Raw genomic sequence first — 15,281 nt, forward strand, 5'->3', positions numbered from 1 at the left:
CATTCGTTTTTTGTTTAATTTTTCTTATTTTGGTTTATTTTTACTGTGGTGTTTGTTTCTTTTTCATTTTTATGTAACTTCTTAATTAGTGTCTAGTAGTTCTTAATTCTTAATTTGTCCGTAGTAATTAATAATAAATAAATAAATAAAATAATAAATAAATAGGTGTGTTCGTCGGCTTCGGTCGCGGTTAGTTAACCATTCTATCGACAAAAATGTAACGATAAGCAATTTAGCGTACTATGATGCCGATGAATTATGATGATAACATACTTGTACCAAGAATCATCATGAGGGTTAAGTTAAGTAGGGAGTTTTATCCGGTCTGTATAGTAATAGCAAAACAGATAAGTTATTCATAGTTAATACAAAAATTCATCATCAATATCCGGTCTAAGAATTTTTACAATTTTTTTATGTCTGTCCGTGTTTTTTTGTTATTCGGGCATCACGCTGAAACTACTGAATGAATTCAAATGAAACTTGGCATGGTTTAAAACCATAATATGGAGATGCATAAAGGATACCTTTTATTGCGAAAATAAAATAAGAAGGGGGTGAAATAGGGGTTGAAAGTTTGTATGTAAAGTTCTTCATTTTTAGAGTTACATTTTTAAAAATTTATTCATAAATCATAAAAAATACGAAATATTTAATTCGATTTTTTTTTAATTCAACCCTTGGTGAAATAGAGCTTGTACGCTTACATTCATTTCCACGCGGACGAAGTCGCGGGCGTCCGCTAGTTATAAAATAAAGGATAAATAAAGGCTTTGATGAGTAGACCAAGCAGTATATTTGCCAGTAACATTAGTAAAACATCTCCTGTGACTCAGCGAGGTACCTGCTTAGTTTGTTAATTAGTAAAGCATCCCTGTTAGTCACTGGGACGTAAAGGGCCTTTGAGTCGGTGCAATACATTTTCAGTTACCTGGTAACTATAAGGGTAACAACTAGTTAGGGTAATGGTAGTCAACCGACTGACTGGTTAAGTAACGTTGACTACACTATTAAGGTATAACTGCCTCTTTTGGCTTGTGGTTGGCTGGTGCAAAAAAAGGAATATCTCGGGAACCACCGGAGCGATTGCCGAGTTTGGGGGCGCGTTAGACGTGGGCCGACGAGCGACACAGCCCAACACCAAGATCAAAACGATCGGACTTCAATGGGATGAAATATCGCAAGAAAGGGCGACTCTTCGATCTGGGTTAGCCATCAAAACGCTCGCAAACCGTGTAAAGACCAAGGAACGATCGCGCAAACGGCGTGGCGTAGCTACTTGAGACGAAATTGGTACAATAAAAGTGAAAAACCCGGAACTTGAAAGGTACAGAAACCAATGGTATATTACGATATAAGAGGGCTTAGGTGCACTTTTTCGATATGAAAAATCGAGTTTTTGTCAAATATCTCGGGAACCACCAGAGCGATTACCGAGTTTGGGGGCGCGTTAGACGCGGGCCGACGAGCGCCACAGTTCAACACCAAGATCAAAACGGTCGGACTTAAATGGGATGAAATATCGCAAGAAAGGGCGACTACTAAAAAAAATACGTTTTTTCTTAAAAAGAAAAATCTTAATAGCAGCCTGGAGTAAGGAACCCCCTTGCCTCGGAGAGCACGTAAAGTCGTCGGTCCTGCTACTAATCTGTCGTGTCGATCTACCGTCCCATCGGACTATGATAGTGAAGGAATAGAGATTGTATCTGTGCTTGCACGCACTTATGCACTATATCATCTTCTGCGTACATGGTTAATCTCAAAAATTATATTGGCCACCGTGACCGAAAAAAAAATTATTAAATAATCCGGTGGAAGCATATTATATTGTTAAAGGAGTACTTCCTTCAACCACCAATCAAATTCAGTGCGTTTTTTTTATTCAATGACAAGGTCTTGACTGAGATAGTGACGATGCCATCGAGGATTGTAGTTGGATTTCTTTCTTTCCATACCTCTGACGGTTTCTGCAAAAGGAATACCTACCGGAAAGCTAAATCGCTTGGCAGTAATTTATTTCTTAGGGTAGTAACTGTACCAATTTAGAAAATATCAATTTAGAAAAATCATAAATTAACCCAAGCTGGGAATTGAACCCCTGGACCCTGAACCTCAAATGAATAAAAAATTCCCATTAAGTAATTAATATAAAAAACGGTTATTATAAAATTGATATGGTCGTCGGATTCATTTTCGGACATGTATCGTGTGTGTTTTATTCTTAAAGCCGCAGGTCATTAAAATACGAGATGTCGTCGATAGTGACTGCCCACGACTGATGCACCTCATTTTAAGCCTCTGCCCCGCGCGCACGATTTCACATCCACCTAGTCCTTCGTCCCTCATCGCCTGCATGCCATCGGAGTTTCATCAACGAGCTAGCCTAGCTATACTCGTATCTGCGCCGGAGAGGTTGTCAAAATATTCTGATTAGTCAAATTTTAAAAGCGTAACTAACTTTATATTATTTTTTTTTTATTCTTTACAAGTTAGCCCTTGAATACAATCTCACCTGATAAGTGATGATGCATTCTATGATTAAAGCGGCCTAACTTGGTAGGAGGAGGATCAAAATCCACACCCCTTTCATTCGCATTTATAATCAGGCTTTTGTTTTAAATAGAATAGGGACAAAAAAAATATTATCTCCTACTAAAAATACCGAGCATTAGTAACAAAAATCCACTAGTGTGACAGAAAAGAAGCGATGATTTTAAAAATACTCCTAAGTCCAGTGCAATTATCCTCGGCATTTTAAATACGACTAATAAGGTCGTGAAACAGACAAAATCAGATTCAAAAAGAGCTTCCGTTAAGTAGTTTTCCTAGTTCCATCTGAGGGCTATTGCATTTTTAAGAATGTAGTGTTGGTTACATTTAAATCTTTCAGGTTTCATCCTTGGTAAAATTACTAACAAAACCCTTCGTCATTCATCATTATCAACCCATATTCGGCTCACTGCTGAGCTCGAGTCTCCTTTTAGAAATATTTTAAGAAATTAAATATCACGGGTCTCCAACGGTGAAGGAAAAATATCATGAAAAAACCTGCACACTAGAGAATTTTCTTAATTCTCTGCGTGTGTGAAGTCTGCCAATCCGCATTGGACCAGCGTGATGTACTATTGGCCTAACCCAATAATATAAAAAATACGTAGCAAACACGTAATATGGACGTCCACTCTTGGATCTACGAGTATGCCTCTTGTAATGACTTTAAAAACCACAGTCCTTAAAAGTCATTATAAGAGCTAAAAGCTTCCAGAAACTCCCTGTTATTACCCACTTGATCTCATTAGGTAACCTATTAATGAAGTAAACTTACACTTCACTTTTCGTTGTGAAAACGCTATGATTCCTGCACCTTGGGACCCTCTACTACAAGCTAACTAACGAACTACAAGCAACTCTGAAGCAGAACTGTGAAGCTCTGCTTCAGATTTGGCTTAATAAAGGCTTTTTTAGATTTGGCTCATTGATGTAAGAGGATAAAAAACTTAATAAGAAAAAGCTTGAATTCCGCGCGAACTAAATCGCAAAGCAATATCTAGTTGCTAATAAACGAGAAAAACGCTTTTAAATCTTTGTCTTACAGAATTTCTTTAGAGAATTCTAAAAATGTATCTTCAATGTCTTCATTCTACACGGAAAATAGTTCTCAAAGTAGCACTTAATTAATGGTTAACGGCCGTGCCAATTCCATTGTTGGGGAAAAAGTTCAAGAATCTCTGTACAAAGGCCTGAAAAGTAGTGGAAGTGGGTATTTGTAAAAGAGCATTAACAATGTCTGTCTTTCAGTTCCTTGGCGGAGCTCGTGACGTCCACCAAAAAACTGGGTCGACTTATTGTACGGGCACTTATACTTTTACTACTTTTATCAAAATTCTGACAGTTTCAGCAAGGATCGTGAATGGAACGTAATTCCGCCATGTTTGTTTCTGCCATCAAATAAGATGGCTTCTTCAATCAACCTTCCTAACTAATTAGGAACCTTAAAATTATTTATTTATTATGTTATCCTTCGCGAAAAGCCGACGAACTCATGCGACAATGTCACCTAAAGAAAGCTGATACTGAAACTAAAAATATTTTTTTAGATTTTTTCTCTGCCTGTCCGTGTGTTTTTTGTTATTCACGCTGAAACTACTGAATGAATTCAAATAAAACTTTTACTCGGTTTGAGACCATATTATAGCATAAATCTTTCCGGATGAAGTCGTAAAACTAATATATCTAATAGGAAGTCCTTAAAAAGCGATTACAGTAATTAAACCATCTTAGTAGTAGGCACAGAACGTGGGATTCGATGGTATGTGAATAAGGTTAGAGTATCAACAATTGGTCGTGTCTGATCCGTTAGTTTTGGAGCTTATCCGATAGAACCTTTAATAGTTTAACGCTTATAAGATTAATCGCCCGAGCAATTTGAGCGGGCGGATCGAACCCCTGAATAATGCTTGAATTAGTTGTAATTTTCTTCTACCCGCAGTTCTGAAGCGATTAAGTTCATTAGAACTTATTTACTCGAGCTTACATACATTCAACAGAAAACTGTTCAGTGGAAATTCTTTTTAAAAACTCTACTTTAAAGTCATTACAAAGCAAAAAGTGAATTATATTTAAACACATATTTTTAAGCCGATTGCTAATTCTGTACCTACTATGTGCATACTTTGTAGACCTTAGAAAACCAACGTGTATAATTTAATTATAATACACTTACAGTAGTAACCAAACTTCCCGATAAACTGATTATAGGTATGACTTTGACTTTGAAGATTAGAATAATTTTTAAATGGATCGATAATGAAATTGATGGATACAAGCAGGGCAAGCGAGAACAAAATTTTAATTGAAACCTAACTACAAGAGTTAATAATAATCAGACGATTTAATCAAAAGCACAGCTGGGTTGCCCATTAATTTGTTTCTTTAATCAGTTTTTATAATTACCGAATTGTATAGTATAGTTATATATAGTATAGTAGTATAGTTTCAGATCTAAGGAGTAAAATGCGTCCCATAGGGTGAAAACTTCTTCCCTCATCTATACTAATATTATAATGTCATGCTTAGAGTTTCTCTGCGTGCTCGAATCAGAAATGAGTAGATCCGATGAAGAAGTCGCAAAGATGAAGCTGTGGCCTTTGCCACATCGTTCGAAAGGACGATGGATTATGGGGTCCCAAGGTGCTAGAATGGCGACCCCGCACTGGAAAGCAACCCCTCACTAGGTGGATCGAAGTCATCAAGCGCGTTGCAGGGAGCCGCTGGATGCTGGCGGCTCGAGACCTTTTTGTTTGGAAATCCATGCAAGAGATATGTCCATCGGCTGTTAATAATGATGATGATGAATATCTTACAACATTGCTAAAGTCGCACAACTTATCACTGTACCAACCAAACAGTTTAAATATAAAGCAAACATTTCCTTGAAAAAAAAAAAGAAGTAAAACTTTAAAGTACACGTATCCGGTATCGGCTTAGACGGTATGGCTTAGTAAAACTAATTATACGGTCCGATCAACGTGTCCGTTCATCTGTTACTGTGGCTGCGGTGCGGTAGTTAATTAGCATCCCGATTGACTCGCTGATTTATTTAACATTCAGCTTTTTGGCGTGGCCTTAAAAAATACAGCTCAAATAAAAGCTAGAATCCACGATTCTGGCTTTCCTTTCTGCGGCAGTGCTGCATTGTAGGTACACTATAAATTAAATGTTTTTTTTTTTGCCACAAGTTAGCAATTGTCTGTTGTCGCACATAATCTTGAGTGACGCTGTAGTTGAGGCTGTTATGACAGCTATAATTATTATAAGCTTGAAAGTTTTGTACGTTTGTCACTCGATATTTGATAGGAACTGTAGGCTAATTTACTATCTTTGACGTATAGATACCATATATGAAATTGAGATTCTTTGTAACTAATTATGTAAGTAGATGACATTTCTCTATTGATTTGATGTTTATTTTAATAGGTTGAATTTTTTTTTTCGTTTGAGAGGGTATGCTTTCCAATTGGTCCCATAGTAATCACGTCTGTGTAGATCTGATGATGGGATCCTGGAGGAATCGAGGGGAACATTCAAAAATCATAAGGGCAACTAAAGCGTTTTATTTTTTCTATTAAGAACTACACCTCACTTTAAAGAACTACAACTTTACGAAGGTCTGAAGTCGATGTGATGATGGAGTCGCAATACACACGAGGGAACTCTTTAATATATTCTATACAATATATATTTAATATATTCTATATAATATATCTCTTTATAATATTAGTATAGACCAGTCTGCTGGAACCTGGCCTGCCACTAGACCAGTATTCAAATAATTTAGAATACTTTTAGTGGAAGATTCGTATTAGAAACGACCTTCACCCATCTATTTATCGGATGAAAAGTATTGAATATAAAATTTAATATGTTTAAAAAATATATTGCAAGTAGGTTGCCCCAAAAACTCCTGTCCAAACTATCATGATAATTAATAATAGTTTGACAATATGACAAAGAAGTTTTTAGACAACCTACTCGCAATATATTTTTAACGTACTAAATTTGATATAAAACACTATTTATCCGATAAACAGATAGGGGAAGGTCATTTCTAATACGGATATTAGGATATTACATAAATCTTAAATTGACCCGAGCTTTATAATCCTAGTCCAGTAAATCCTAGTTAGTAGCCAGAGAGTTCTTCAAAGTCCATTGTAGTTTTCAATTTCTTCGTCCGTATACTACGTATATACGAGTATATACAATCAGCACTCGGTAAGTTCCACAGTCCGGGCTAATATTACGTTCGCTCCGAACACGCCAGGTACATTGAGTCACGCGAGTACAGCATTACAGAGAGATTTCATTCCCATTCACAAAATCACTTGGTTTGTGTCTTACGTTATTTTGTTTTCCATGTAATGTACACGGAAACCAAGAAACCCCAAAAAAGATGAGTTCTTGTGTTTTAAATATATGTATGAACTTTGTACGTATGGCTTTATAAATATGTACGTAGAGAGGATGAAAGGAAAAATTGGAAAAAGTGATTTCCTGGAATGAATTTTGAATATTATGTTCCTAAGCGCAAATCTCGAGAACGGCTGAACTGATTTCGTTAATTATTTTTTTAGATTATTCCTTGAAGTACAAGGATGGTTCTTACGGAGAGAAAACTAAAAAAAGACAAGTCTATGTAAAACTTTTCTATACACACGATTCGATACATTAAAGTCAATTTGAACTTTAATACCATACCTTAAAGTTCAAGTGCTAATGGAGAGGTTCAATCAAGAGTGTAGAAATAGGGTAGAGGAAGCGAAGAGGTAGGGTAGGTAGGAGTTGGATAGGGTAGGGGTAGGGCAGAAGAACACATAATTCAATATGTGTTCTTCTGCCCTACCCTATTTATCTATTATTAATCCTATTAATCTATCGAAACTTGACCGGGTCCGCTAGTTATTTATAAAATCTAATACAGTTGTATTACTAACGGGCACATTTGTATTTGTAGGCATGAGTATAAATTTATATTATTTACTTTATGAGCCACTAGTCGACTCAGCAGAGACTGTAATAACTTTTTCAGATGGTCTACGACAATGGATCGTGTTGAACGGAATGGATTATTGCATAGCTGCAAACAATCACCGTACGTAGCAATTTGACCTCAATAGATCAAATTGTTTAGGAGTTCGATTAATAATAAACACACGTAGGTTTGCTGGGTACCTATTATGTATTCATCTACAAATTCGGTTGGAGTTCAGAACTTTAAAATTCAAAATTCATTTATTTCAAGTAGGCTCAGTTTACAAGCACTTTTGATAGGTACGTCAGTTGACTATTTGTAAAGATTCTACCACCGGTTCGGAAGGCTGGTTCTGATTTGATGGAAGTTGATCTAATGGCCTCCAAGCATCTTTATCATTGAGGAACTCATCAATGGTGTAGTAACCTCAACTAAGTAAATGTTTTTTGACACAGTGCTTAAAGCTATGCATTGGCAGGTCCATCACAGTCTTGGGATCTTGTTATAGAAGAGTACGGAGCATTTACGAAATTTTATTTGTTTGCAAAAGTTGTAAACACACAGTTTGCCAAAGGTTTTGTTTTTTAAACTACAAACTACAAAAGATTGCGGACTTTTTAGATCTATTAAAAAGGAATATTCAACCATGCATAAATTTTTATGTCTCCAAGGAATTAATTAGGCAGCCTTTTCTATACAAGTTCCCAAGCAGACTTTTGCACATTACCAACTATTATCGTCCTCATCATCTCCTTACCCTTATCCCACTTAAGTGGGGTCGAAAAAATATGTCAATCTTTTCCATTCGTCTCTATTACTCGTCAACTCATCATCCACTCCTTTTACACACATGTCCTCTTTCACACAATCCAACAATCTCTTCTTTGGCCTTCCTCTCATGTCCTAAGTAATATGACTTTCCTCCCTACGCATTACATGTCCAATTATCGTCATATTGCAATAAATTTACATATAAACGTAATGAAATCCGCATAAAAATCCGTTCAATAGTCATTGAGTTCATCTCGGACAGACAGACAGACGCGGAGGAGGACTTTGTTTATAATATGAATGTATGAGAAAATTACTGCTAAGACTGTAAGGTGAGCTATCATAATTTCCAAAAATCCTCTGCAGCATTATAGTAAAACCTCTTCCACTAATAGGACTTTATAAAACTTCACCCTAATTTGGCCGTAGTGGTACAATTATGTAAATTTAAAATCAAATCGCAAAGTTTTCACATTTTGCTAGAATCGGACCACTTTAGAATTGTTGTTATGCAAGCGATTAAAGTTTTAACTCGGAAGTAGAGAAGTTGAATTTTCTTATGAAGATTTGAGATAAAAATTTAAAGACATTTAAAAGAACCCAAATTTTTATGAATAATACCTAAATTAAATTTGTTACGACAGATTACCTTATCAGCCGATAGACGTCCACTGCTGGACATAGGCATCTTGCATGGACCTCCAAGCACAACGGTCTCGAGTCGCCAGGATCCAACGACTCCCTACAACCCGCTTGATATCCTCGGTCCACCTCCTGGGGGTGGGGGGTCGACCAACACTGCGCTTTCCGGTGCGGGGTCACCATTCCACCGCCTACGAGAGATTAATATAGAAAAACATGTTTAATATTATAATATATAGCGGACGCCCGCGACTTCGTCCGCGTAAAAATCGATGTAAACTTTCAACCCCTATTTCACATTCTATTTTGCAAGTTTTATAACTTATACCTAATAAATAGTCCACTTATCATTTTTTTACAAATGTACCTAGAAAAATTAAGGACTTTCCGTACAAACTTTCTACCCCTACTTCACCCATTTCTGATTTTGTTTTCGTGACAAAAAGTATCCTATTATCCTTCTACGTATTATGGTCTCAAATCGTCTTAAGTATCATTTGAATTCATTCTGTAGTTTCAGCGTGATGCCCGGTCAAAAAAAAGGCAAACAGACAGACAAGAAATAGAAAATAGGCTTCAGTATCGATCTCCTACCTTTACCCTACTCCTACCCTACCCGTACCCTTACTGTATCCTACCCCTACCCTACCCGTAATCTTCCCTTTCCCTACCCCTAGGATAGGGGTAGGCCCTACCCCTACCCTACCCTTAACCTAGGCATACACTCCCCTACCCTGCCCTACCCCACCCTACCCCTACCCTACCTTTACCCCTACCCTACCCATACACAACCCCTACCCTACCTGTACCCTACCCTACCCCATACCTTCCCTACCTTACCCCTACCCTTAGCAAAATCGGTCCAGCCCTATGAGCATGGTGCGATGACAAAGGAAAATAGAGACTTCTATGCTAAAATTATAATCTTTGGATCTACCTTTGGACCGATTTGAAAGATTGTTTTACCAATAGAAAGCTACGTTATTTGCGAGTGTCATAGGCTATGTTTGATTCCCATATTCACACAGGAACGGGAAATACGTAATTGAAAGCGCGGGGCGTCATGTAGCGGAATTTCTGCGTCTTTTAGAAATTTTTTATTATCTCCGAAACTATTTAACTAATTAACATACTATAAAGGGCAAATCTTATCTCCATAATATCCTTGTGATTATTAAATAATTTATTTTGATAAGCATTTAAGTTAAGTAGCATAAATAATCACGCAAACCGAAGGATATAAAATTAATAATTTTTAAAACACAAAAGGTACTATATCTGCTAATATATAGAAGGTAGATATATGGTGTCGCGGACTTTTTTGTAGAACTTTTAGAGATACATAAAGTCTCCATACATTAATTTCAATTTTACACAATGGTTAAGGCAGCGCATGCGAATAAGTCTGCTTAAGAGAATTTTCGCTCCGACCTGTATGACAAAAACTGTATTTACTCGGCGAATATATATCATACTAATATAAAATAGCCTATAGCACTCCCCGATAATGTAGCATTCTACTGGTGAAAGAATTTTTGAAATCGGACCAGTAGTTCCGAAGATTACCCCATTTAAAAAATGTGACAAACTTACAAACTTTACCTCTTTATAATATTAGTATAGATTTAACTATATAAAATGCCTCCTGTGGTCCAGTGACTTCGAATCCTAAATCGAGCTTTAAAGTAGGACGCTATATTTTCTTCAGAGAAATTATTATTATCATTTTGACGGCCTCCGTGGCGCTGTGGTATGCGCACTGGACTTGACAAGACGGAGGTCCGGGGTTCGATCCCCGGCTGGGCTGATTGAGGTTTTCTTAATTGGTCCAGGTCTGGCTGGTGGGAGGCTTCGGCCGTGGCTAGTTACCACCCTACCGACAAAGACGTACCGCCAAGCGATTTAGAGTTCCGGTACGATGTCGTGTAAAAACCGAAAGGGGTGTGGGTTGTCATCCTACTCCTAACAAGTTAGCCCGCTTCCATCACTTACCATCGGGTGAGATTGTAGTCAAGGGCTAACTTGTACAGAATAAAAAAAAATCAAACACGTGATGCTTTTGATGGTGATCGTGGTGCTGCAGCCTGAAAGTAGCATGCGATAAATAGATTGTCGCATGCGGTTCTTACTGCAGTGTGCAATAAATTATAGAGATTCACCTCACCAAACAATCCCTATTCTTTACCTCAGGGACTTACGGGCACTCCTATAATTTTGTGTTACATTCAATTTTTAGCAAAAGGGCGCCAATAATGGTATTCTTTGATCCATTAATCTTTGCATTTATCCCAACAAATCTTTCTTTCCTACATTAAGATTGATGCCAGTTCATGGTGCTTTGAATTAAAGATAAGGTTACCTTAAGGTATTATACTTTCATAAGATATCCCGTGCGTTTGAATGTGCGCTATCTACTATAAATTATGAAAACGTCTGACCTAATAAGATCAACAATTTAGTAACTTTGACAGTTATTTGAACAAAAAAGATCATTTGTTATAATATCATCTCACATGATTTTATATAGATAGTAAATTATCCACAGAAACAGTCTGAGAGTTTCACATGATAAAATTATGATTTATTTAATATTTCTACAGAAAATTTAATTATGTATAGGTAACGTAAATAATGAAACCACATCCTTTAAACTCTCAATGTTATTTTTGTTTAAACACGGTATGTTTTATATCCGATCATCATTAAGGATAGGTATAATTGGAATTAAAAAATAACTTTAATCATCAATCAATTTTCACCAATTTTCATAGATAGGTATAACTTGAAACCCCTATTTTGCCTACGGTTTCAATGATTTTATTCTAATTTTTTGTGACAAGAAGTAGCAGTCCGTACTGCTCTAAGGTCTCATTCGTCTCTGTAGGTAATAAAATTTATCAAAATCGATTCGCAAAAGCCAAAAAAAGGTTGAGGTAACAGACAGGCAATTACTTACTGCATTTATAGTCAGTATGGGTGGATTGTTATTTCAGTTAAATTCAATTATTTTTCAAGAAGTCTTAAACGCCGTATTTACTGAACATTACGGGTATATTTTTTTGAAAAACTCCTCGTTAAATATGCCAGAGCCTGCAAACGAAAGTGGATAATCTGTTTGGTGTCTGAGGAATTTAAGATGCCGAACGGCGGAAAGGCACTTGCGCAGAGATCAAAGGCTCTTGGCGGCTCGCAAATTGATATTTGAATTTTGAAGCCCACTCGTCTTATTTTAGGTTTAATTACCAATAAAGCTACAATGAAAATTTTAATATCATAATTTATCTACCTCACTACCTAGATTTGTTGGAGGAATATTAAAGAGAATCTTTACTAAGAGAAAAATAATTTATAAATTGCAAAAGTCTGTGTGTCCTTAAGTGTGCAAGTATGTTTATTCCTCCTTTACGCTAAAATTTGGAATGTAAATAGATTTTATTTTCTCTTTACTATTACTAAACAATGTTTTATAACTTTATTTACGTGAATAGTTTTGACGGAGATCTCAGTAAGTAAGTTTTAGTAGTTCAGAAACCAGATATTAAGAAAATGTGGGGATAGGTATAGTTTTGTGTAGAAGCTACATGTATTTCCTAATTTCCTACATATATTTTAAGGTTTATATTAGTTAACTGCTGTGCAGTTTTCTAGTGTTGTAGGTTTTATGGTTGATGTCACTCACTTTTCCAAAATTAAATCCAGGTATTTTCAGAGTTTCAACTTGCAAATGTCTGTTTGTTGCAAAAACGAGTCCAAAACACAATGGTAAAACAAAGAGAATTTCTTGCAACAGTAGAACTCAATTTATGAACTCTACAATTGCGTTGTCTTTGCCTTCCGAACTGGTGGTAGAGTATTTACAAATAATCAAACCGAACGTTTCAAAAGTGCTTGTAAACTAAAGCTTTCTTGATATGTTGATTTTGGTTTTGAATTTTGTTTTGTCAAAAAACAATACCTATGGGCCTCATAAGAAGGCTCAGAGTCACACAGCGGGCGATGGAACAAGCTATGTTAGGAGTACCTCTGCATGACCGAATCAGAAATGAGGAGATCCGCAGAAGAACCCAAGCCAACGACATAGCTCAACGAGTTGCAAAGCTGAAGTCGCAATGGGCGGGGCACATAGTTCGAAAAGCCGTTGGACGTCGGGGTTCCAAAGTGCTGGAATGGCGACCCCGCACTAGAAAGCGCAGTGTTGGTCAACCAACCACGAGGTGGACTGACGACATCAAGCGAATCACAGGGATTCGCTAAATGCAGGCTCAGTATTGTGATGTTTGGAAATCACTACAAAAGGTCTATGTCCTGAAGTGGACGGTCATCGGCTGATATAATGATGATGATGATGATGAAGTCTTAGGGTCTTCATTGCGCCACGGATAAATGCTACTTATTAAAGGACTTATGACATATGTCTATCGTATTCCAGCGTCAGCGTGTCGCATGCAGCAAGCCAGATACAATTTCACGCCGTGCCAACTTGCAAAATTCGTCGCGGGATTCTAATTTCATACGAAATACGGGTGACAGTTTTGAATTGGACTTCAACTGGTACGTAGCACTAGGAATTAATACTCACACTCAGAAAATTTTAACTAAATTAGTTAAGCAGGTAACAGGTATTCGGTGTAACATGCTGCTTTTGCATTTCAGTACGTGGTCGTGAATTGTGCTTTATAATTCCGGACGCTCTAGACTTTGAAAGAAGAAGAAGAAAGAAGAAGAAGAAATCGGCATTTTCATATCAATTATAGTTTAGGCTTAAAGCTAATGAATTTTTGGAAATTATGAAACACATTATTTATTATGATGTATTAACTTAATGGATTAAAAAATATACTGATTTTGTAGATCATAAAAGAAACATAAAGACTTGAAAAAATATTTAGAAATTAATTAATTTAGAAAATATCCGCGTAATAAGCGGTTTAATTCCTTTTTCCTTATACACACTGCAAAGATGTGGAATGCTCTTCCAGCTTCCGTTTTCCCCACCACCTACAATATGGGTATCTTCAAGTCAAGAGTGAATAGGCATCTTCTAGGCAAGCGCGTTCTACCATAGGCTGCCTCATCGCTTACCATTAGGCGTGATTGCAGCTAAGCGCTTGCTTATTCAAAAAACAATATCTATTATGTGGTAAGGCGTATCCAAATTGCCCGGAGACTATCAAAAATCATTTTTAGCTGGCGGTAATACTAATCCCGTTGCCCTCACCTTGCGGAAAATTAAAATATTCATTCATAAACCCTTGTTAAATATGCTAAAGCAGCCGAACGAAAGTGGATAAGTCTGGTGTCTGAAAAATTAAGGGTCTGCCGATACAACGGCTCTCAAAGCCGAGATCAAACGTATTTCAACGAAAATTAATTGGTCTTGGAAATTTGTTGGCAAATTCATCCTGACCTTCAATTTTGGAGAAAACGGAAATGAACGTTTTTAATAATTAATCAGACAATTATGATTATTTGTAAGAAGATAGTAGACTTCATTGTTCTTTAATTTTTGTGACTAAATAAGTCTCGCCTAATGACAAGTACGACGCAGTATAAGACTACCAAAGCAATGCCATGAATGTTAGAGGTCGTCAAATTGTAAAGTTAAACCTGAAAACAATAAAATATCATCAAAATTAAACACTTCTACAATTGACGGCCTCGACGGCCTCCGTGGCGCAGTGGTATGCGCGGTGGATTTACAAGACAGAGGTCCTGAGTTCGATCCCCGGCTGGGCCGATTGAGGTTTTCTTAATTGGTCCAGGTCTGGCTGGTGGGAGGCTTCGGCCGTGACTTACCACCCTAACGACAAAGACGTACCGCCAAGCGATTTAGCGTTCCGGTACGATGTCGTGTAGAAACCGAAAGGGGTGTGGTTTTTTATCCTCCTCTTAACAAGTTAGCCCGCTCCATCTTAGATTGCATCGTCACTTACCTCAGGTGAGATTGCAGTCAAGGGCTAACTTGTAAAGAATAAAAAATAAAAAAAGTACTCTAAAAAGTATGAACCAAAAAAATACACTACACACAGTTTCTCCCTGCAATACTGGCTGCTACCTGCGTCACATAAGGGGGAAATTACATAAAATGTTTTAATATTGATTATGATTCTGTCATCCGAATTAAAAAGACCTCTCAAGCAATCATTTATGAATTTCACCAAAAAGGTACTCTTGACTTAGCTTCAACAAGCTCTTGAGAACCTGTTGAAGCGAGTACAAGTTTATATTACGAAACGTTTACTTGAGATATTAACAAAATACATTGCAGGAGTCCCTTTGTAATTTATAAGGTTACGTTATATTGAAATACCTAGTATTATATGATGTCGTGTATATA

Source organism: Bicyclus anynana, chromosome 12 (assembly GCF_947172395.1).
Source record: "Bicyclus anynana chromosome 12, ilBicAnyn1.1, whole genome shotgun sequence".
Classification (NCBI taxonomy): Eukaryota; Metazoa; Arthropoda; class Insecta; order Lepidoptera; family Nymphalidae; genus Bicyclus; species Bicyclus anynana.